Source organism: Moschus berezovskii, chromosome 14 (assembly GCF_049115385.1).
Source record: "Moschus berezovskii isolate FMDL1 chromosome 14, NW_MosBer_1.0, whole genome shotgun sequence".
NCBI lineage: Eukaryota > Metazoa > Chordata > Mammalia > Artiodactyla > Moschidae > Moschus > Moschus berezovskii.
In genome coordinates, this window is record NC_142473.1 from 232,273 (window position 1) to 254,785 (window position 22,513).

Here is a 22,513-nt window from a genome sequence, read left to right on the forward strand (position 1 = left end):
TCTATTTCCAGTTTTTTGAGGAATCTCCACACTGTTCTCCATAGTGGCTGTACTAGTTTGCATTCCCACCAACAGTGTAAGAGGGTTCCCTTTTCTCCACACCCTCTGCAGGATTTATTGCATGTAGACTTTTGGATAGCAGCCATTCTGATTGGTGTGAAATGGTATCTCATTGTGGTTTTGATTTTCATTTCTCTAATTATGAGGGATGTTGAACATCTTTTCATGTGTTTGTTAGCCATCTTTATGTCTTCTTTGGAGAAATGTCTGTTTAGTTCTTTAGCCCATTTTTTGATTGGGTCACTTATTTTTCTGGAATTGAGCTGCAGGAGCTGCTTGTTTATTTTGGAGATTAATCCTTTATCAGTTGCTTCATTGGCTATTATTTTCACCAATTCTAAAGGCTGTCTTTTCAACTTGCTTATAGTTTCCTTTGCTGTGCAGAAGCTTTTGATTTTAATTAGGTCCCATTTGTTTATTTTTGCTTTTATTTCCAATATTCTGGGAGGTGGGTCTTGGAGGATCCTGCTGTGATTTATGTCGGAGAGTGTTTTGCCTACGTTCTCCTCTAGGAGTTTTATAGAATCTGGTATTACATTTAGCTCTCTAATCCATTTTGAGTTTATTTTTGTGTATGGTGTTAGGAAGTGTTCTAGTTTCATTCTTTTACAAGTGGCTGACCAGTTTTCCCAGCACCACTTGTTAAAGAGACTGTTTTTTGTCCATTTTATATTCTTTCCTGCTTTGTCGAAGATAAGGTGTCCATAGGTGCGTGGGTTTATCTCTGGGCTTTCTATTTTGTTCCATTGATCTATATTTCTGTGTTTATGCCAGTACCATACTATATTGATGACTGTGGCTTTGTAGTAGAGCCTGAAGTCCGGCAGGTTAATTCCTCCAGTTCCATTCTTCTTCTTAAAGATTGCTTTGGCTCTTCGAGGTTATTTGTATTTCCATACAAGTTTTGAGGTTATTTGTTCTAGCTCTGTGATAAATATCTTTGGTAGCTTGATAGGGATTGCATTGAATGTATAAATTACTTTGGGTAGTATACTCATTTTCACAATGTTTATTCTTCCAATCCACGAACACGGTATATTTCTCCATCTGTTAGTGTCCTCTTTGATTACTTTCACAAGTGTTTTATAGTTTTCTAGGTATATATATTCCTAAGTATTTAATTCTTTTCGCTGCAAGTGAATGGAATAGTTTCCTTAATTTCTCTTTCTATTTTCTCATTATTAGTGTATAGGAATGCAAGGGATTTCTCTGTGTTGATTTTTTATCCTGCAACTTTACTGTATTCATTGATTAGCTCTAGTAGTTTTCTGGTAGAGTCTTTAGGGTTTTCTGTGTAGAGGATCATGTCATCAGCGAACAGTGAAAGTTTTACTTCTTCTTTTCCAATTTGGATTCCTTTTATGTCTTTTTCTGCTCTGATTGCTGTAGCAAAAACTTCCAGAACTATGTTGAATAGTAGTGATGAGAGTGGGCACCCTTGTCTTGTTCCTGACTTTAGGGGAAATGCTTTCAGTTTTTCACCATTGAGATTAATGTTTGCTGTGGGCTTGTCATATATAGATTTTATTATGTTGAGATATGTCCCTTCTATTCCCACTTTCTGGAGAGTTTTTATCATAAATGGATGTTGTATTTTGTCGAAGGCTTTCTCTGCATCTATTGAGATAATCATATGATTTTTATTTTTCAGTTTGTTAATGTGGTGTATTACATTGATTGATTTGCGGATATTGAAGAATCCTTGCATTACTGGGATAAAACCCACTTGGTCATGAAGTATGATCTTCTTAATGTTTTGTTGGATTCTGATTGCTAGAATTTTGTTAAGGATTTTTGCATCTATGTTCATCAGTAATATTAGCCTGCAGTTTTCTTTTTTTTTTGGGATCTTTACCAGGTTTTGGGATTAGGGTGATTTTGGCCTCATAGAATGAGTTTGGAAGTTTCCCTTCCTCAGCAATTTTCTGGAAGAGTTTGAGTAGAATAGGTGTTAGCTCTTCTCTAAATTTTTGGTAGAATTCAGCTGTGAAGCCTGGGCATTTGTTTGCTGGAAGATTTCCGGTTACTTCCTCTAGTTCCGTGCCTGTGATGGGTCTGTTCAGATTTTCTATTTCTTCCTGGTTCAGTTTTGGCAAGGTGTACTTTTCTAGAAATTTGTCCATTTCTTCCAAGTCATTCATTTTATTGCCATATAATTTCTGATAGTATTCTCTAATAATCCTTTGTATTTCTGTGTTGTCAGTTGTGATCTCTCCAGTTTCATTTCTAATTTTATTGATTTGATTCTTCTCCCTTTGTTTCTTGATGAGTCTTTTAGTGGTTTGTCAATTTTATTTACCTTCTCAAAGAACCAGCTTTTGGCTTTGTTGATTTTTGCTATGGTCTCTTTTGTTTCTTTTGCATTTATCTCTGCCCTAATTTTTACGATTTCTTTCCTTCTACTGACCCTGGGGTTCTTCATTTCTTCCTTTTCTAATTGCTTTAGATGTAGAGTTAGGTTATTTAGTTGACTTTTTTCTTGTTTCTTGAGGTGTGCCTGTATTGCTATGAACTTCCCCCTTAGCACTGCTTTTCCAGTGTCCCACTGGTTTTGGGTTGTTGTGTTTTCATTTTCATTCATTTCTATGCACATTTTGATTTCTTGTTTGATTTCTTCTATGATTTGTGCACTATTAAGCAGCGTGTTTTTCAGCCTACATACGTTGGCATTTTTAATTGTTTTTCTCCCGTAATTGAGATCTAATCTTTCTGCATTGTGGTCAGAAAAGATGCTTGGAATGATTTCAATTTTTTGAATTTACCAAGGCTAGGGGCTTCCCTGGTGGCTCAGAGGTTAACACGTCTTCCTCCAATGCGGGATACCCAGGTTCGATCCCTGGGTCGGGAAGATCCCCTGGAGAAGGAAATGGTAACCCACTCCAGTATTCTTGCCTGGAGAATCCCATGGATGGAGAAGCCTGGTAGGCTACAGTCCACGGGGTCTTAAATAGTCGGACACAACTGAGCGACTGAACAGAACAGAACAGAACAGGTTTATGGCCCAGCATGTGATCTATCCTTGAAAAGGTTCCATGTGCGCTTGAGAAAAGGTGCAATTCCTAGTTTTGGGGTGAAATGTCCTATAGATACGTGTTAGGTCTAACTGGTCTATTGTATCATTTAAAGTTTATGTTTCCTTGTTAATTTTCTGTTTAGTTGATCTCTATCCATAGGTGTGAGTGGGGTATTAAAAAATCCCACTATTATTGCATTGTTGTTAATTTCCCCTTTCATGCTTGTTAGTAATTGTCTTTCATATTGCGGTGCTCTTATTTTGGGTACATAAATATTTATAATTGTTATGTCTTCTTCTTGGATTGATCCTTTGGTCATTATGTAGTTTCCTTCTTTGTCTCTTTCCACAGCCTTTGTTTTAAAGTCTATTTTAACTGATATGAGTATTGCTACCCCTGCTTTCTTTTGGTCTCTATTTGCATGGAATATCTTTTTCCAGCCCTTCACTTTCAGTCTGTATGTGTCCCTCGTTTTGAGGTGGGTCTCTTGTAGACAACATATATGGGGTTCGTGTTTTTCTATTCATTCAGCCAGCCTTTGTCTTTTGGTTGGGTATTCAACCCATTTATGTTTAATGTAATTATTGATAAGTATGATCCAGTTGCCATTTTCTTTATTGCTTTGGGTTCGAGTTTATACACCCTTTCTGTGTTTCCAGTCTAGAGAAGATCCTTTAGCATTTGTTGGAGAGCTGGTTTGTTGATTCTGAATTCTCTCAGTTTTTGTTGTCTGTAAAGCTTTTGATTTCTCCTTCATATTTGAGTGAGAGCCTTGCTGGGTACAGTAATCTGGGCTGTAGGTTATTTTCTTTCATCACTTTAGGTATGTCTTGCCATTCCCTCCTAGAATGAAGAGTTTCTGTTGAAAGATCAGCTGTTATCCTTATGGGAATCCCCTTGTGTGTTATATTCTGCTTTTCCCTTGTTGCTTTTAATATTTGTTCTTTGTGTTTGATCTTTGTTAATTTGATTAATATGCGTCTTGGAGTATTTCGCCTTGGGTTTATCCTGTTGGGGAATCTCTGAGTTTCTTGGACTTTGGGGATTATTTCTTTCCCCATTTTTGGGAAGTTTTCAACTATTATCTCCTCAAGTGTTCTCTCATGGTCTTTCTTTTTGTCTTCTTCTGGGACTCCTATGATTCGAATGTTGGAGCGTTTAGCATTGTCCCAGAGGTCTCTAATATTGTCCTCATTTCTTTTAATTCTTTTTACTTTTTTCCTCTCTGTTTCTTTTATTTCTACAATTCTATCTTCTATCTCGCTTATCCTGTCTTCTGCCTCTGTTATTCTACTGTTTGTTCCCTCCAGAGTGTTTCTGATCTCATCTATTGCATTATTCATTGTAGATTGTCTCTTTTTTAATTTCCTCTAAGTCTTTATTAAACCTTTCTTCCATCTTCTCAATCCTTTTATCCAGTTTATTTTGCTTTCAAGATTTTGAATCATTTTCACCATCAAATTTCGAAATTCTTTATCAGGTAGATTCCCTCTATCTTCCTCTTTTGTTTTTGTTGGTGGGCTTTTATCTTGTTCCTTTAGTTGCTGGGTATTTCTATGCCTCTTCATCTTGCTTATATTGTTTTGCTTGTGGTGGCCTTTCCGTCTTCTGGCAGTTTGTGGAGTTCTCTTTATTATGTAGTTTCCTCTCTGTGTGTGGGGTTGGTAGGGTGACTTGTCAAGGTTCCCTGTTTAGGGAAGCTTGTGTCGGTGTTCCGGTGGGTGGAGCTGGATTTTTTCTCTCTGGAGTGCAATGTAGTGTCCAGTAATGTGTTATGAGATGTCAGTGGGTTTGGAGTGACTTTGGGCAGCCTGTATATTGAAACTCAGGGCTAGTCTCCTGTGTTGCTGGAGAATTTGTGTGGTATGTCTTGCTCTGGAACTTGTTGATCCTTGGGTGGTGCTTGGTTTTAGTGGAGGTATGGAGGTGTTTGATGAGCTCCTATGGATTAATGTTCCCTGGAGTCAGGAGTTCTCTGGTGTTCTCAATATTTGGGCTTAAGCCTATTGCCTCTGGTTTTTAGTCTTATTCTTGGAGTAGTCTCTAGACTTCTCTATCTGTCATTTCCAAGGTGGTTGCCTCTGTTTTAGCTTCTATTTTCTGGTCTCTTCAGTGTCTAATCTCCAACCTGATACTAGGGGTGGGTGGACACTTTTTAAGGCTCAGTTGTTCAGTCCTGTTCTGGGAAGGGAGGAACACTGCAAACAAATATCTCTGGCATCTGTGGGGAGTGCTCGCAGGGTCTCGGCCACACTGGGTTTGCCCCCGCTCACAGCGCGTGTCCCAGTCTACACTGCACAGACTCCAGGTTGCTCTGCTGGGAACTGTCCGAGGCGGGTGCTGGGTTGTATGCACTTCCCAGGTCTGAGCGTCTCAAGTTCAGTTTCTCGGGTACTCCACAAAGGTGTAGGCTTGGCTGGGTCTGTGTTTTGTGCCTTTCCCGGTCCGAGAAGCTCAAGTGGCCAGGTGTTTGGAGAGTGCGGTCACTGCAACTTATCGCCTCTCCAGTTTCTTCCACTCGGTTTTCTGGGTGTACAAACTGCGCACTTTCTCAGGCAGATATTGACCGGCCCGAGCCCAAGAAGTCTTGATTAGCAACAAGCCTGCCTGCAGTTTGTATCGGATGTCTTTCTGGGGCCGCAGTTGCCCCCTCTGGCTCTGGCTGACCTCCCTGCCTGTCTTGGCGGGGGATGGGGGATGGGCCGACCGCAGTCAGCTCACTCTGCTCAGCCCTTTGTTCTGTGAGTGGGGCTGGCAGAGTCTTAGGTTAGAGCTTTCCGCCTTTTCGTGGGGAAGCTATCCCAGTCTGCTTTGCTATCCCGTTAGTTCTCTCAGATTGTTCTCTCAGCATTCAAGCCCAGTCCTCTCTCTAAGCAGTTCAGCCGGCTCCTCCTTGCCCAGCATATGTTTGATAATGGTGTATGCAGGTGTCTGCGCTGCTTCTCCGATGGGAGTTACTGTTTGGTGGATAATCTCTGGGTTTTAATAATCTCTTTCTTTTTCCTCCCAGTTATGTGGCCCTCTGAAGTTCCAAGGCTCGTCACAGACTCGTCAGTGAGAGTGTTACCTGGTGTTTGGAAACTTCTCTCTTTTTAAAGCCTCCCTTCCTGGGATGGAGCTCCGTCCTTACCTCTTTTGTCTCTCTTTTTATCTTTTATGTTTTTTCCCACCTCCTTTCGAAGACAGTGGGCTGCTTTTCTGGGTACCTGATGTCCTCTGAAAGCATTCAGAAGTTGTTTTGTGGGCCTTACTCCGCGTTCAAATGTTCTTTTGATGAAATTGTGGGCAAGAGAGTGGTCTCGCCGTCCTATTCCTCGGCCATCTTGTTCCTTCCCCCTCAGGAATTCATGTATATTTTCAAATTAGTGTTCATTGTCTTCTGATATATGACTCGGAGTGGAATTTCTGGGTCAATTGGTAGTTCTTTTTTCAGTTTTTTGAGAAACTTTCATGATGTTTTCCATAGACTGCACAAATTTACATTCCCACCAATTAAGTACAAGGGCTTCCCTTTCTCCACATCCTTGTCAACATTTGTTATTTTCAGACGTTTGATTTGATGATAGCCATTCTGATGAGTGTGAGGTGATATCTCCTTGTGATTTTGGTTTTAATTTATATGACAGTTAGTGATGTTCAGCATTTTTTCATGTGCTATCTGTATATCTTCTTTGGAGAAAATCAGATCTTCCCATTGTTTTTGTTTGTTTGTTTTTTAATATCGAGTTGAATAATCTCTTTAGATAGTTTTGATATTAACCATTTATAGTCATATAATTTGCAAATACTTACTCCCTTTCAGTGGGCTTTGTTTTCTTTTTTTTAATTTTTTTTTAATTTTTAAAATTTTTATTCGAGACTAATTATTTTACAATATTATATTGGTTGGTTTTGCCATACATTGACATGAATCCGCCCTGGGTGTACATGAGTTCCCCCTCCCGAAACCCCCTCCCAACTCCCTCCTCCCCTTATCCTCCCTCTGGGTCATCCCCGCATACCAGCCCCGAGCATCCTGTAACATGCATCGACCCTGAACTGGCGATTCGTTTCACATATGATAATATACATGTTTCAATGCCATTCTCCCAAACCATCCCATCCTCAACCTCTCCCACAGAGTCCCAAAGACTGTTTTATACATTTGTGTCTCTTTTGCTGTCTCGTATACAGGGTTAACATTTGCATCTTTCTAAATTCCATATATATGTGTTAGTATATTGTATTGGTGCTTTTCTTTCTGGCTTACTTCACTCTGTATAATAGGCTCTAGTTTCATCCACCTCATTAGAACTGGTTCAAATGCATTCTTTTTAATGGCTGAGTAATACTCCATTGTGTATATGTACCAAAGCTTTCTTATCCATTCGTCTGCAGATGGACATCTAGGTTGCTTCCATATCATGGCTATTATAAACAATGCTACAATGAACATTGGAGTACATGTGTCTCTTTCAACTATCTCTTTATATAGTTTGGATATTAACCCCTTATATCATTTGCAAATACTTACTCCCATTCAGTAGGTTTTCTTTTCATTTTGTCAGTGTTTTCGTTTGCTGTGCAAAAGCTTTTAAGTTTAATTAGATCTCATTGTTTTCTTTGCTTCCTTTGCCTTAGGAGACAGGTGAAAAAATGTTGCTATGAATTATGTCAAAGAGTGTTCTGCCTATATTTTCTTCTAGGGGTTTCATAGTTTCCAGTCTTTCATTTAGGGTTTTAATTCACCTTGATTTCATTTGTTTAATCATTTTTTGTAAGCTGAAACTCCAATATTTTGGCCACCTCATGCGAAGAGTTGACTCACTGGAAAAGACTCTGATGCTGGAGTGATTGGGGGCGGCAGGAAAATGGGACAACAGAGAATGAGATGGCTGGATGGCATCACCCACAAGATGGACATGAGATTGAGTGAACTCCAGGAGTTGGTGTTGGACAGGGAGGCCTGGCGTGCTGTGATTCATGGGGTCGCCAAGAGTCGGACAGGACTGAGAGACTGAACTGAACTGAACTGATAGCTTTCTGTGTATAGTATCATGTCTACTGCAAGTAGTGACAGTTTTACTTCTTCCTTCCAGTTTGGATGACTTTTATTTATTTTCTTTGAATGATTGCTGTGCCTTGAACTTGTAGTGTTTTAGAAGTGGCAAGAGTGAGCATCTGTGTATATTTCCTGATTTAGAGGGATAGCTTTCAGCTTTTTCCACTGACTATGATATCATCTATGTTTGTTATAAATCACCTTTATTATGTTCAGACTACCACATGCACTATACAGCCCATGGAATTCTCTAGGCCAGAGTACTGGAGTGGGCACAGTGCGACTTCCACTTTCATTTTCATTATGTTCAGATATATTCCCTCCATAACAAGTATGGTGAGAGTTTTTGAAATGAATGAATATTGAATTCTGCCAAATGCTTTTACAGCATCTGTTGAGATGATCATGTGCTTTTTGTCCTTCTCTTTCCTAATGTGGTGTACCACACTGACTAATTTGCAGATATTGAACCATCCTTGTACCCCTGGAATAAGTCCATCTTGATCATGGTATATGATGGTTTCAATGTGATGTTGAATTTCATTCTCTCATATTTTGTGAAGAATGTTCACAACTATATTCAACAGAAATATTGGCAATGAGTATTTTTTGGTGGTGTTTTTGTCTGTTTTTGGTGTTAGGAAAATAATAGCTTCATAAAAAATGTGGGACTATTTCATTTTCTCTATTTTTTAGAAAAGTTTGAGAATGTTGGTTATAAGCTCTTCTTTATATGTTTGTAATCATTCTGCTGTGAAGCTGTGCGGTCCTGTACTTTATTTTACTAACAGATTTTTATTGAAAGTTCAAATTCACTACTAGTGTTTCAACTATTCAGATTATACATTCCTTCCTGATTCAGTTTTGAAAGGTTGTATGGTCCTAGAGATTTGTCAGTTTCTTCTAGGTTGTGCAGTTGTTTGGCATATAACTACTTGTAGTATCCTCTTATGATTTTTCCCTATTGCTGTGATGTTGGCTGTAATGTCTCATTTGTATTCGTTTATTTGAGTCATCTATCTTTTATTTTTGATGAACCTGGATAAAGAATTATTATTTTGTTTATCTTTTCAAAAAATATTTTTTCACTTACTTGATATTTTTTTTTACTTTAGGAAAGGGGAAGTCTCAATTTTATTAAAGTCGTCTCTGATCTTTATTATTGCTTTCATTCTGAGGAATTGGGGCTTTATTTTTTCTTCTTTTTCTACTTCATTTATATAGTAAGTTAAGTTGTTCATTTCAGGTTCTCCTCCGTCCTTGAGGGAAGCATTTGTCACTATACAATTTCCCCTAGAACTGCTTTTGCAAAATCCAATAGATTTTGGAAAGTTGGTGTTTTTATTAGTCTCAAAGTATTTTCTTATTCCCCCTTTGATTTCTTCATTAGCTCATTGCTATTTAGAGGCTATTTTTTCGTCTCCATATGTTTGTGTTTCTCCCATATTCCCCTCCTGTAATTGATTTCTTATTTTGTACCATTGTGGTCAGAAAAAGTGCTTGATATAATTTCTGTTTTCTTAAATGTGTTGAGACTTGTTTTGTGGCCTATCGCTTGATCATCCCTGAAAAATGTCCTCTGCGCAGTTGAAAGTGTTTCTTCTGCTATTTTGGGATAGACTATGCCAGACAGCTCACAGGTAAAGAATCTGCCTGCAACGCAAAAGATGCAGATTGGATCCCTGGGTCAGCAAGATCCCCTGGAAAAGGAAATGCAATAAACTCCAGTGTTCTTGTCTTGGAAATCCCATGGACAGAGGACCCTGGAGGGCTACAGCCCATGGAGTTTCAAAAGAGTCAGAAAACTTAGTAACTGAAGAACAGCAACAAATGCTGTAGGTATCTGTTAAGTTCAACTACTCTAATTTGTAATTTAATACTACAGTTTTCTTATCGCATTTCTATCAGGATGCTGTTTCCATTGATGTCATAGGGTGTTTAATATATTTAGTGTTTAATTTGCGATTCACTTGTCTTCTAATTTTCATACTAGATTATCTACATGGTTGATCCACAGCCTTTACTATGTGTTTTTGTGTACCGGTGGGAGTTTTTTCCTTCTCTGTAGATTTTTACTTCTTTTTCCATTTAGAGAAGGCTCTATAATATTTCTTTCCGAGTTGGTTTAGTATGGATAAGCTCTTAGATTTTCCTTGTCTGAGAAGTTCTCTCCAATTCTTGATTATAATCTTTCTGGGTACAGTATTATAGGTTGCAAGTTTTTTTCCCTTTCAACAAGTTATATACACATTTTTGACACCTTTCTCTCTCTCTTTTCATTCGATGACCCCATAAAGTGAATGTTAGTATATTTGATATTGTCTATAAGTCTCTTAAACTGTTCTCCTTTTTAACTTGTTTTTCCTTTTGTTTTTCCTATTGGGCGATTTCCATAATTTTGCGTTTCAGATTAATTTTGCTTCTTGTGTATTGGCAACTCTCACTTTGGTGAGAGGTGGGACTAGAAATAGAGGGTCCAGAACCAGTGCCAGGTATGAGCCGAGACTTCACCTGTGCTCATTAGCCAACCCTGTTTATTGGGGAGTTAGGTTGAGTATCCAGTTGATGGTACAGAAGCCCTGAGTTTCAGGTCCATGCTGATTCCATCTCATGTAAATGTGTGCTGTATCCCCTTACAGCATTGGAAATTCTGCCCGAAAAGAACGAGGTGCTGGAGCAAGAAGCCATGGCCAATATGGGCTTGGGTGCATACTTGGACAGTCCCAGCACACCAGTCAGAGTTCCAGATACTCCCACTGTGCCACCTCCATAAGCACTGGTAATGGCTGCTCTCAACTTTTTCAGGTGTATGCCAGATCTGAGTTTGATCCACTCCAAGCCCCTGTACATTCTTCTCAGCCATGGAAGTCTTTGCCATAGCTCTGGGAAGCGGCATTCTATGAAATAAGAGGATTAGGAATAGGCATTCAGAGTGGGCTAGGTCATGACCTGGCATTGTTATGGCGAAGCAGCCAGCATCCTGTGTAATTTCAACATGTTTCCTCTGCCTTGCTTTGTGAGTAAGCAAACATGTGGTTGCCTCTGTAAACTCTTCACATAGAGATGAATAAATAAATGCCCACCAACCCAAACAAAGGAGGAAGAGATAGGGAATCTACCTGATAAGGATTTCCGAATAATGATAGTGAAAATGATCCAAAATCCTGAAAACAAAATGGAGTTATAAATAGCCTGGAGACAATGATGGAAAAGATGGAAGAAAGGTTTAACAAGCACCTACAAGTAAAAAAAGAGTCCATACAAAAGGAATAATGCAATCAGTTCAGTTCAGTTCAGTTGCTCCGTCGTGTCTGACTCTCTGCGACCCCATGAATCACAGCATGCCAGGCCTCCCTGTCCATCAACTCCTGGAGTTCACTCAAACTCATGTCCATACAGACGGTGATGCCATCCAGCCATCTCATTCTCTGTCGTCCCTGTCTCCTCCCGCTGCCAACTTTTCCCAGCAGCAGAGTCTTTTCCAGTGAGTCAACTCGTCGTGTGAGGTGGCCAAAGTATTGCAGTTTCAGCTTTAGCATCAGTCCTTCCAATGAACACCCAGGATTGATCTCCTTTAGAATGGACTTGTTGGATCTCCTTGCAGTACAAGGGACTCTCAAGAGTCTTCTCCAGAACCACAATTCAAAAGCATCAATTCTTCGGCGATCAGCTTTCTTCACAGTCCGACTCTCACATCCATACATGACCACGGGAAAAACCATAGCCTTGACTAGACGTACCTTGGTTGGCAAAGTAATGTCTCTGCTTTTTAATGTACTATCTAGGTTGGTCATAACTTTACTTCCAAGGAGTAGGCGTGTTTTAATTTCATGGCTGCAAGCAGCATCTGCAGTGATTTTGGAGCCCAAAAAACAAAGTTTCTACTGTTCTACTGTTTTTCCATCTATTTCCCGTGAACTGATGGGACCAGATGCCATGATCTTTGTTTTCTGAATGTTGAGCTTCAAGTCAACCTTTTCGCTCTCCTCTTTCACTTTCATCAAGAGGCTTTTGAGTTCCTCTTCATTTTCTGCCATAAGGGTGGTGTCATCTGCATATCTGGGGTTATTGATATTTCTCCCAGCAATCTTGATTCCAGCTTGTGCTTCTTCCAGCCCAGCGTTCCTCATGATGTACTCTGCATATAAGTTAAATAAGCAAGGTGACAATATACAGCCTTGACGCACTCCTTTTCCTATTTGGAACTAGTCTGTTGTTCCATGTACAGTTCTGACTGTTCCAACCTGACCTGCATACAGGTTTCTCAAGAGGCCGGTCAGGTCATCTGGTATTCCCATATCTTTCAGTATTTTCCACAGTCTATTGTAATCCACACAGTCAAAGGCTTTGGCATAGTCAATAAAGCAGAAATAGATGTTTTTCTGGATCTCTCTTGCTTTCTCCATGATCCAGCGGATGTTGGCAATTTGATCTATGGTGCCTCTCCCTTTTCTAAAGCCTGCTTGAACATCTGGGAGTTCTCAGTTCACATATTGCTGAAGCCAGGGTTGGAGAATTTTGAGCATGACTTTACTAGCATGTGAGATGAGTGCAATTGTGAGGTAGTTTGAGCATTTTTTGGCATTGCCTTTCTTTGGTATTGGAATTAAGACTGACCTTTTCAAGTCCTGTGGCCACTGCTGTGTTTTCCATATTTGCTGGCATATTGAGTGCAGCACTTTCACAGCATCCTCTTTCAAGATTTGAAATAGCTCAACTGGAATTCCGTCACCTCCACTAGCTTTGTTAGTAGTGATGCTTTCTAAGGCCCACTTGATTTCACATTCCAAGTTATCTGACTCTAGGTCAGTGATCATGTTATCGTGACTATCTTGGTCATGAAGATCTTTTTTGCACTGTTCTTCAGTGCATTCTTGCCACCTCTTCTTAATATCTTCTGCTTCTGTTAGGTCCATACCATTTCTGTCCTTTATCGAGCCCATCTTTGCATGAAATGTTCCCTTGGAATCTCTAATTTTCTTGAAGAGATCTCTTGTTTTTCTTATTCTGCTTTTTCCTCTATTTCTTTTCATTGATTGCTGAGGAAGGCTTTCTTATCTCTCCTTGCTATTCTTTGGAACTCTGCATTCAGATGCTTATATCTTTCCTTTTCTCCTTTGCTTTTTGCTTCTCTTCTTTTCACAGCTATTTGTAAGGCCTCCTCAGACAGCAATTTTGCTTTTTTGCGTTTCTTTTCCATGGGGATGGTCTCGGTCCCTGTCTCCTGTACAATGTCACGAACCTCCGTCCAGAGTTCAGCAGGCACTCTATGTGTCAGATTTAGTCCCTTAAATCTATTTCTCACTTCCACTGTATAATCATATGGGATTTCTTTTAGGTCATATCTGAATGGTTTAGTGGTTTTCCTTACTTTCTTCAATTTAAGTCTGAATTTGGCAATAAGGAGTTCATGATCTGAGCCGCAGTCAGCTCCTGGTCTTGTTTTTGCTATCTGTATACAGCTTCTCCATCTTTGGCTGTAACGAATAATGCAATAGATGCGATCCAAAACAGTCTGGAGGGAACCCACATTAGAACAACAGGGGCAGAAAATAGGATGTGTGAGATAGGAAATAGAATGGTAGAAATAAATGAAACAGAAAGAAAAAAATAAAAACGAATTAAAAGAAATGAGGACAATCTCACAGACTTCTGGGACAATGGTAAACGCCACAACATTCGAATCATAGGAGTCCCAGAAGACAAAGACAAAAACAAAGACCTGTGAAAAATCCTTGAGGAGATGATAGTTGAAAAGTTCACTAAAACAAGGAAGGAAACAATCACCCATGTCCAAGAAAACCAGAGAGTCCCAAACAGGAAAAACCCAAGGCGAAACACCCCAAGACACATATTAATAAAATTAAGAAAGATAAAAGACAAAGAACAAACACTAAAACCAGCAAGGAAAAACAGCAAAATAACACAGAGGGGATTCCCACAAGGATAACAGCTTATCTTTGAATAGAAACACTTCAGGCCACGAGGGAATGGCAAGACATAGTTACAGTGAGGAAAGAAAATATCCTACTGCCCAGATTACTCTACCCAGCAAGGATCTCATTCACATATGAAGGAGAAATCAAAACTTTACACAAAAGCAAAAGCTGAGAGAATTCAGCATCACTAAACCAGCTCTCCAACAAATGCCAAAAGTCTTTCTCTAGGCAGGAAGCAGATAAAGGGGGTATTAACCCGAACCCAAAACAATAAAGTAAATGGCAGTGGGATCATACTTATCAATAATTACCTTAAATGTAAATGGGTTGAATGCCCCAACCAAAAGACAAATACTGGCTGAGTGGATACAAAAACAAAACCACTATATATGTTGTCTACATTAAACCCACCTCGAAAAGAGGGACACATATGGACTGAAAGGAAAGGGCTGAAAAAATATATTCCACACAAATAGAGACCAAAAGAAAGCAGGAGTAGCAATACTCATGTCAGATAAATAGACTTAAACAAATGTGTGAAAAGAGACAAAGAAGGACACTACATGATGATCAAAGGATCAATCCAAAAAGAAGATATAAAAATTATAAATATATTTGCACCCAACACAGGAGAACCACAATATGTAAGACAAATATTAATAATTATGAAAGGGGGGGGAAGTTAGAAGATGGCGGAGGAATTGGACGGGGCGACCACTTTCTCCCCAACAATTCAGCAAAAGAACATTTGAAAGCTGAGTAAATTTCACAAAACAACTTCTGAATGCCTGCAGAGGATATCAGGCTCCCAGAAAAGCAGCCCATTGTCTTCGAAAGGAGGTAGGAAAGAATATAAAAGATAAAAAGACAAAAGAGGGAGAGACGGAGTTCCGTCCCATGAATGGAGGCTTAAGGAAAAAAAGAGAAGTTTCCAAACACCTAGAAACAGTCACTGACCAGTCTGTGGGCAGCCTTGTAACCTCAGAGAGCCACATAACTGGGAGAGAAAAGAAATAAATAATTAAAACCCACAGACTAAGTGCTCAGAGGAAGCTCTGAGCTGAGAAGCAGCGCAACTGCCTGCATCCCCCACTAGCAAGCGGGGGCTGGACAGGGAGACGCGTCGGCAGCACTTAGAGAGAAGACTAGGCTTGAGCACCCCGAGGGCAATCTGAGGCCATTAACTGGAGACAGCTAAGCAGACTGTGCAGCTAAAAGGCAAAAAGCCTGTGAAAAGGAGAAAAGCCCCACCATAAGACTCCAGCAGCCCCGCTCACAGAACAAAGGACTGAGCAGAGCAAGCCGGCTATGATCAGCCTATCCCCCAGCCCCCGCTGGGACAGGCAGGGAGGGCAGCCAGCGCCAGAAGGGGCAGCCACGGCCCCAGAGAAGCTTCCCATACCAAACTGCAGGCAGGCTTCCTTGATAACCAAGACTTCTTGGGTTCAGGCCAGTTGATATCCACCCGAGAAAGTGCGCCGGTTGTACACCCAGAAAACCGAGTGGCAGGGACTGGGGAGGTGATAAGTCGCTCGCCAAATGCCTGGTCACCTGAGCTGCTCGGACCGGGGAAGGCACAAAACGCAGGCCCAACCAAGTCTGCACCTTTGTGGAGTATCCGAGGATCTAAACATGAGCCGCTCAGATCTTGGAAGTGCATGCAACCCAGCAACAGCAGCAGACATTTCCAGACAGAGCAACCTAGAGCCTGAGCAGCATAAACAAGGAAAGCACACACACCGCAAGCAGGGGCAATCCCAGTGTAGCCGAGACATTGTGCGCACTCCCCACAGACACCAGGGATATTTTCTAACAGTGTCCCTCCCTCCCTACAGCATGTCTGAACAGGTGAGCCTATTAAAATGTCCACCACCGCACCCGTGTATCAGGGCGGGAATTAGACATGGAAGAGACAAGCAAACAGAAGAGCTTAAACAGAAAAAACTGCTTTGGATGTGACAGATGGAGAAGTCTTGAGCCTACTGCAAGAATAAGACCGAAAACCAGAGGCAGAGGCTTAACTCCAAATCCTGAGAACACCAGAGATCTCCTGTTCCAGGGAACATTAACTGATAGGAGCTCATCAAATGCCTTCATACATACACTGAAACCAGGCACCACCCAAGAGTAAACAAGTTTCAGAGAAAGACATACCACACAAATTTGCTAGTAACACAGGAGAATAGCCCTGAACTTCAATATGCAGGCTGCCCAAAGCCACACCACATCCACTGACATCTCAAACTCATTACTGGACACTTTATTGCACTCCAGAGAGAAGAAATCCAGCTCCACCCACCAGAACACTGACACAAGCTTCCTTAACCAGGGAACCTTGACAAGCCACCTGTCCAACCCCACACATAGCGAGAAAACTACATAATAAAGAGAACTCCACCAACTGTCAGAAGACGGAAAGGCTACCCTAAGCACAGCTATATAAGTAAGATTAAGAGGCAGAGAAATACCCAGCAAGTAAAGGAACAGGATAAATGCCCACCAACACAAACAAAAGAGGAAGATATAGGGAATCTACCTGATAAAGAATTTTGAATTTTAATAGTGAAAATGATTCAAAATCTGGAAATCAAAATGGGGTTACAGATAAATAACTTGGAGAAAAGGATTGAGAAGATGCGACAAAGTTTTAATAAGGATTTAGAGGAAATAAAAAAGAGTCAATATACAATGAATAATCAATAGATGAGATCAGAAACACTCTGGAGGGACCAAACTGTAGAGTAACAGAGGCAGAAGACAGGATAATCTAGCTAGAAGATAGAATTGTAGAAATAAATGAAAAAGAGAGGGAAAAAGAAAAACGAATTAAAAGAAATGAGGACAATACTAGAGACCTCTGGGAAAATGTTAAATGCCCCACCATTCGAATCGTAGGAGTCCCAGAAGAAGAAGACAAAAAGAAAGACCATGAGAGAATACTTGAGGAGATAATAGTTGAAAACTTCCCTAAAATGGGGATGGAAATAATCACCCATGTCCAAGAAACCCCGAGAGTCCTTAACAGGATTAACAAAAGGCAAAATACTCCAAGACGCATATTAATCAAATTAACAAAGATCAAACACAAAGAACAAATATTAAAAGCAGCAAGGGAAAAGCAACAAATAACACACAAAGGGATTCCCATAAGGATAACAGCTGATCTTTCAACAGAAACTCTTTAGGCCAGGAGCGAATGGCAAGAGACACTAAAGGTGATGAAAGACAGTAACCTACAGCCCAGATCACTATACGCAGAAAGGATCTCATTCATATATCAAGGAGAAATCAAAACCTTTACAGACAAGCAAAAGCTGAGAGAAATTAGTATCACCAAACCAGCTCTCCAACAAATATTAAAGGAACTTCATTAGACAGGAAACACAGAAAGAGTGCATTAACTTGAACCAAAAGCAATAAAAAAGATGGCAAAGGTACCATTCTTATCAGTAATCACCTTAAATGTAAATGGGTTGAATGCCCCAACTAAAAGACAAAGACTGGCTGAATGGATACACAAACAATACCCCTAGATATGTTGTCTACAAGAGACCCACGTCGAAAGGAGGGACATATACAAACTGAAAGGGAAGGGCTGGAAAAACATATTCCATGCAAATAGAGACCAAAAGAAAGCAGGAGTAGCAATACTCATATGAGATAAAATAGACTTTAAAACAACCTCTGTGAAAACAGACAAAGAAGGAAACTAGATATGATCAAAGGCTCAATCCAAGAAGATATAACAATTATAAATATTTATGCACCCAAGATATGAGCACTGCATTATGTAAGACAATTACTAAGAAGTATGAATGGGGAAATTAACAGCATCACAATAATAGTGGGAGACTTTAATACCCCACTCACACTTATGGGTACATCAACTAAACAAAAAATTAACAAGGAAACACAAACTTTAAATGATACAATAGACCAGGTAGTCCTAATAGATCTCTATAGGACATTTCAGCCCCAAACAATGAATTTCACCTTTGCTCAAGCGCACACAGAACATTTTCAAGGATAGATCACATCCTGGGCCATAAATCTAGCCTTGGTGAACTCAAAAAAGTTGAAATCATTCCAAGCATCTTTTTTCACCACAATGCAGTAAGATTAGATCTCAATTACATGAGAAAAACTATTAAAAAGGCCAACATATGGAGGCTGAAAAACACGCTGCTGAATAACGAACAAATCATAGAAGAAATCAAAAGAGAAATCAAAATAAGTATAGAAATGAATGAAAATGAAAATAGAACAACCCCAAACCTCTGGGAAACTGTAAAAGCAGTGCAAAGGGGAAGATTCGCAGCAATACAGGCAAACCTCAAGAAACAAGAAAAATTCAACTAAATAACTTAAATCTACATCTAAAGAAACTAGAAAAGGAAGAAATGAAGAATCCCAGGGTAAGTAGAAGGAAAGAAATCGTAAAAATTAGGGCAGAAATAAATGCAAAAGAAACAAAAGAGACCATAGCAAAAATCAGCAAAGCCAAAAGCTGGTTCTTTGAGAAGGTAAATAAAATTGACAAACCACTAGCCAGACTCATCAAGAAACAAAGGGAGAAGAACCAAATCAATAAAATTAGAAATGAAAATGGAGAGATCACAACCGACAATACAGAAATACAAAGGATAATTAGAGAATATTATCAACAATTATATGGCAATAAAATGGATAACTTGGAAGAAATGGACAAATTCTTAGATAAGTACAACTTTCCAAAACTGAACTAGAAAGAAATAGAAAATATTAATAGACCTATCACAAGCACGGAAATAGAAGATGTAATCAGCAGTCTTTCAGCAAACAAAAGCCCAGGTCCAGACAGCTTCAGAGCTGAACTCTACCAAAAATTTAGAGAAGATCTAACACCTATTCTACTCAAAATCGTCCAGAAAATTGCTGAGGAAGGGAAACTTCCTAACTCATTCTACGAGACCACGATCACCCTAATCCCAAAACCTGGTAAAGTTCCCACAATAAAAGAAAACTTCAGGCCAATATCACTGATGAACATAGATGCTAAAATCCTTAACAAAATTCTAGCAATCAAAATCCAACAACATATTAAGATCATACATCATGACCAAGTGGGCTTTATCACAAGAATGCAAGAAGTCTTCAATATTCGCAAATCAAACAATGTAATAAACTACATTAATAAACTGAAATATAAAAATCATACGATTACCTCAATCGATACAGAGAAAGCCTTTGACAGAAATCAGCATCCTTTTATGATTAAAAAAACCTCCAGAAAGTGGGAATAGAAGGGACATTCCTCAACATAATAAAAGCTATATATGACAAACCCACAGCAAACATTATCCTCAATGGTGAAAAACTGAAAGCATTTCCCCTAAAGTCAGGAACAAGACAAGAGTGTCCACTCTCACCACGACTGTTCAACATAGTTCTGGAAGTTTTGGCCTCAGCAATCAGAGCAGTAAAAGACATAAATGAATCCAAATTGGAAAAGAAGAAGTAAAACTTTCACTGTTCGCTGATGACATGATCCTATTCACAGAAAACCCTAACGACCCTACCAGAAAATACTAGAGCTAATCAATGAATACAGTAAAGTGGCAGGATATAAAATCAACATACAGAAATCACTTGCATTCCTATACACTAATAATGAGAAAATAGAAAGAGAAATTAAGGAAACGATACCATTCACTGTTGCAACAAACAGAATTAAATACTTAAGAATATATCTACCGAAGGAAACAACAGACCTATACATAGAAAATTATAAAGCACTGCTGAAAGTAATCAAAGAGGACATTGATAGATGGAGAAATATACCGCGTTATTGGAGTAGAAGAATAAATATTGTGAAAATGAGTAATTTATATACTCAATGCAATCCCCATGAAGCTACAAACGACATTTTTCACAGAGCTAGAACAAATAACCTCACAATTTGTATGGAAATACAAAAAACATCGAATAGCCAAAACAATCGTGAGGAAGAAGAATGGAACTGGGGAAATCAACCTGCCAGACTTCAGGCTCTAATACAAAGCCACAGTCATCAAGACAGTATGGTACTGGCATAAAGACAGAAATATAGACAAATGGAACAAATTGAAAGCCCAGAGATAAATCCACGCACCTATGGACATCTTATCTTTGACAGAGGAGGCAAGAATATAAAATGGAGAAAAGACAGTCTCTTCAAAAAGTGGTGCTGGGAAAACTGGTCAGCCACTTGTAAAAGAATGAAACTAGAACACTTCCTAACAGCAAACACAAAAATAAACTCAAAATGGATTACAGATCTAAATGTAAGACGAGAAACTATAAAACTCCTAGAGGAGAACATAGGCAAAACACTCTCTGACATAAATCACAGCAGGATCCTCCATGACCCACCTCCCAGAATTTTGGAAATAAAAGCAAAAATAAACAAATGACCTAATTAAAATCAAAAGCTTCTGCACAACAAAGGAAACTATAAGCAAGGTGAAAAGACAACCTGCAGAATGGGAGAAAATAATAGCAAATGAAACAACTGACAAAGAATTAATCTACAAAATATACAAGCAGCTGCTGCAGCTCAATTCCAGAAAAATTACACGACCCAATCAAAAAATGGGCCAAATAACTAAACAGACATTTCTCAAAAGAAGACATACAGATGGCTAACAAACACATGATAAAATGCTCAACATCCCTCATAATCAGAGAAATGCAAATCAAAATCACAATGCGATACCATTACACACCAGTCAGAATGGCTGCTATCCAATAGTCTACATGCAATAAATACTGGAGAGGGTGTGGAGAATGGGTATCCTCTTATGCTGTTGGTGGGAGTGAAATCTAGTACAGCCACTATGGAGAACAGTGTGGAGATTCCTTAAAAAACTGGAAATAGAACTGCCATAAGACCCAGCAATCTCACTCCTGGGCATACACACCAAAGAAAGCAGAATTGAAAGAAACATGTACTCCAATGTTCATTGCAGCACTGTTTATTATATCGAGGACATGGAAGCAACCTAGATGTCCATCTGCAGATGAATGGATAAGAAAGCTTTGGTACATATACACAATGGAGTATTATTCAGCCAATTAAAGAATAGTTTTGAATCAGTTCTAATGAGGTGGATGAAACTGGAGCCTATTATACAGAGTGAAGTAAGCCAGAAAGAAAAACACCAATACAGTATACTATCGCATATATATGGAATTTAGAAAGATGACAACGATAGTACTGTATATGAGACAGCAAAAGTGACAAAGTGTATAGAATGGTCTTTTGGATTCTTTGGGAGAGGGCGAGGGTGGGATGATTTGGGAGAATGGCATTGAACCATCTATATTATCATATGTGAAATGAATCCCCAGTCCAGGTTTGATGCATGAGACAGGATGCTCGGGGCTAGAGCACTGGGATGACCCAGAGTGATGGGATGTGGAGGGAGGTTAGAGGGGGGTTCAAGATGGGGAACACATGTACACCCAGGGCGGAATCATGTTAATGTATGGCAAAACTAAAAATAAAATATTGTAAAGTAATTAGCCTCCAATAAAAAATTAATAAAATAAAACATAAATAAAAATAAAGAAAAGGTTTTAGAAGGAAAAAAGACAAATAATTATGAAAGGGAAATTAACAATAACACAATAGGTGTGGGAGACTTTAATACCCCACTCACATCTGTGGATAAATAGACTAAACAGAAAATTAACAAGGAACACAAAAGTTTTCAATCCCTGGTCAGGGAACTAAGATCCCACAAACTGCATGGTGCCCCCCAAACCAAAAAATTATCTGTCTGTGGTGATCCTGTTTGTAATATGCACCGGGATTGGGCCACCTCCACTGCCCCAACCATGGGAACACACTGCTCCCATCAATTTCTTAGGAGAACAGTGTTCCTTCCAAACATTATTTTAATCGTTGGGAGTGCTAGCTGTGGGCTTTAGTTGTATCAGCATTTTGTGCCTCCTGAGCACCTTTAGCTGACAGCATAGGCGAGTGATGCAACAAAGCTCTTTATGACGTAGGTGGCCAGGAGGTGATTTCTGCCTGCTTTTCTCAGGGGAAGTATGACATTCACCATCCCCATGTTGAACCCTCTTCCTATCTGGGTTCTGGCAATCTAGACCCTAATGTCATTCCACACCCCAAACAAAGGCAGTAACCACACAAGCCTAAACCTTGCCGCTGACATCAATTTTTAGGCAGGCTTATTCATCTTCAGTGCAGACTCCTGTCCCAGTCCAGACCTCTACTCTCTGGTTAACAGGGGTCTGAGGGTCTGTTCCCCAAATTCCGGGACTCCACAACCCTTCCCATTCAGGTGCCCACCTCTTTTCTCCCTTCCCTCCCTTCCCAACAGAAAATTCACACACACCCAGACACACATACACACACACAAATATTATCTTTTCACCATTTGATGTTTATTTTAATGGCAGCCATCAGTTTACTA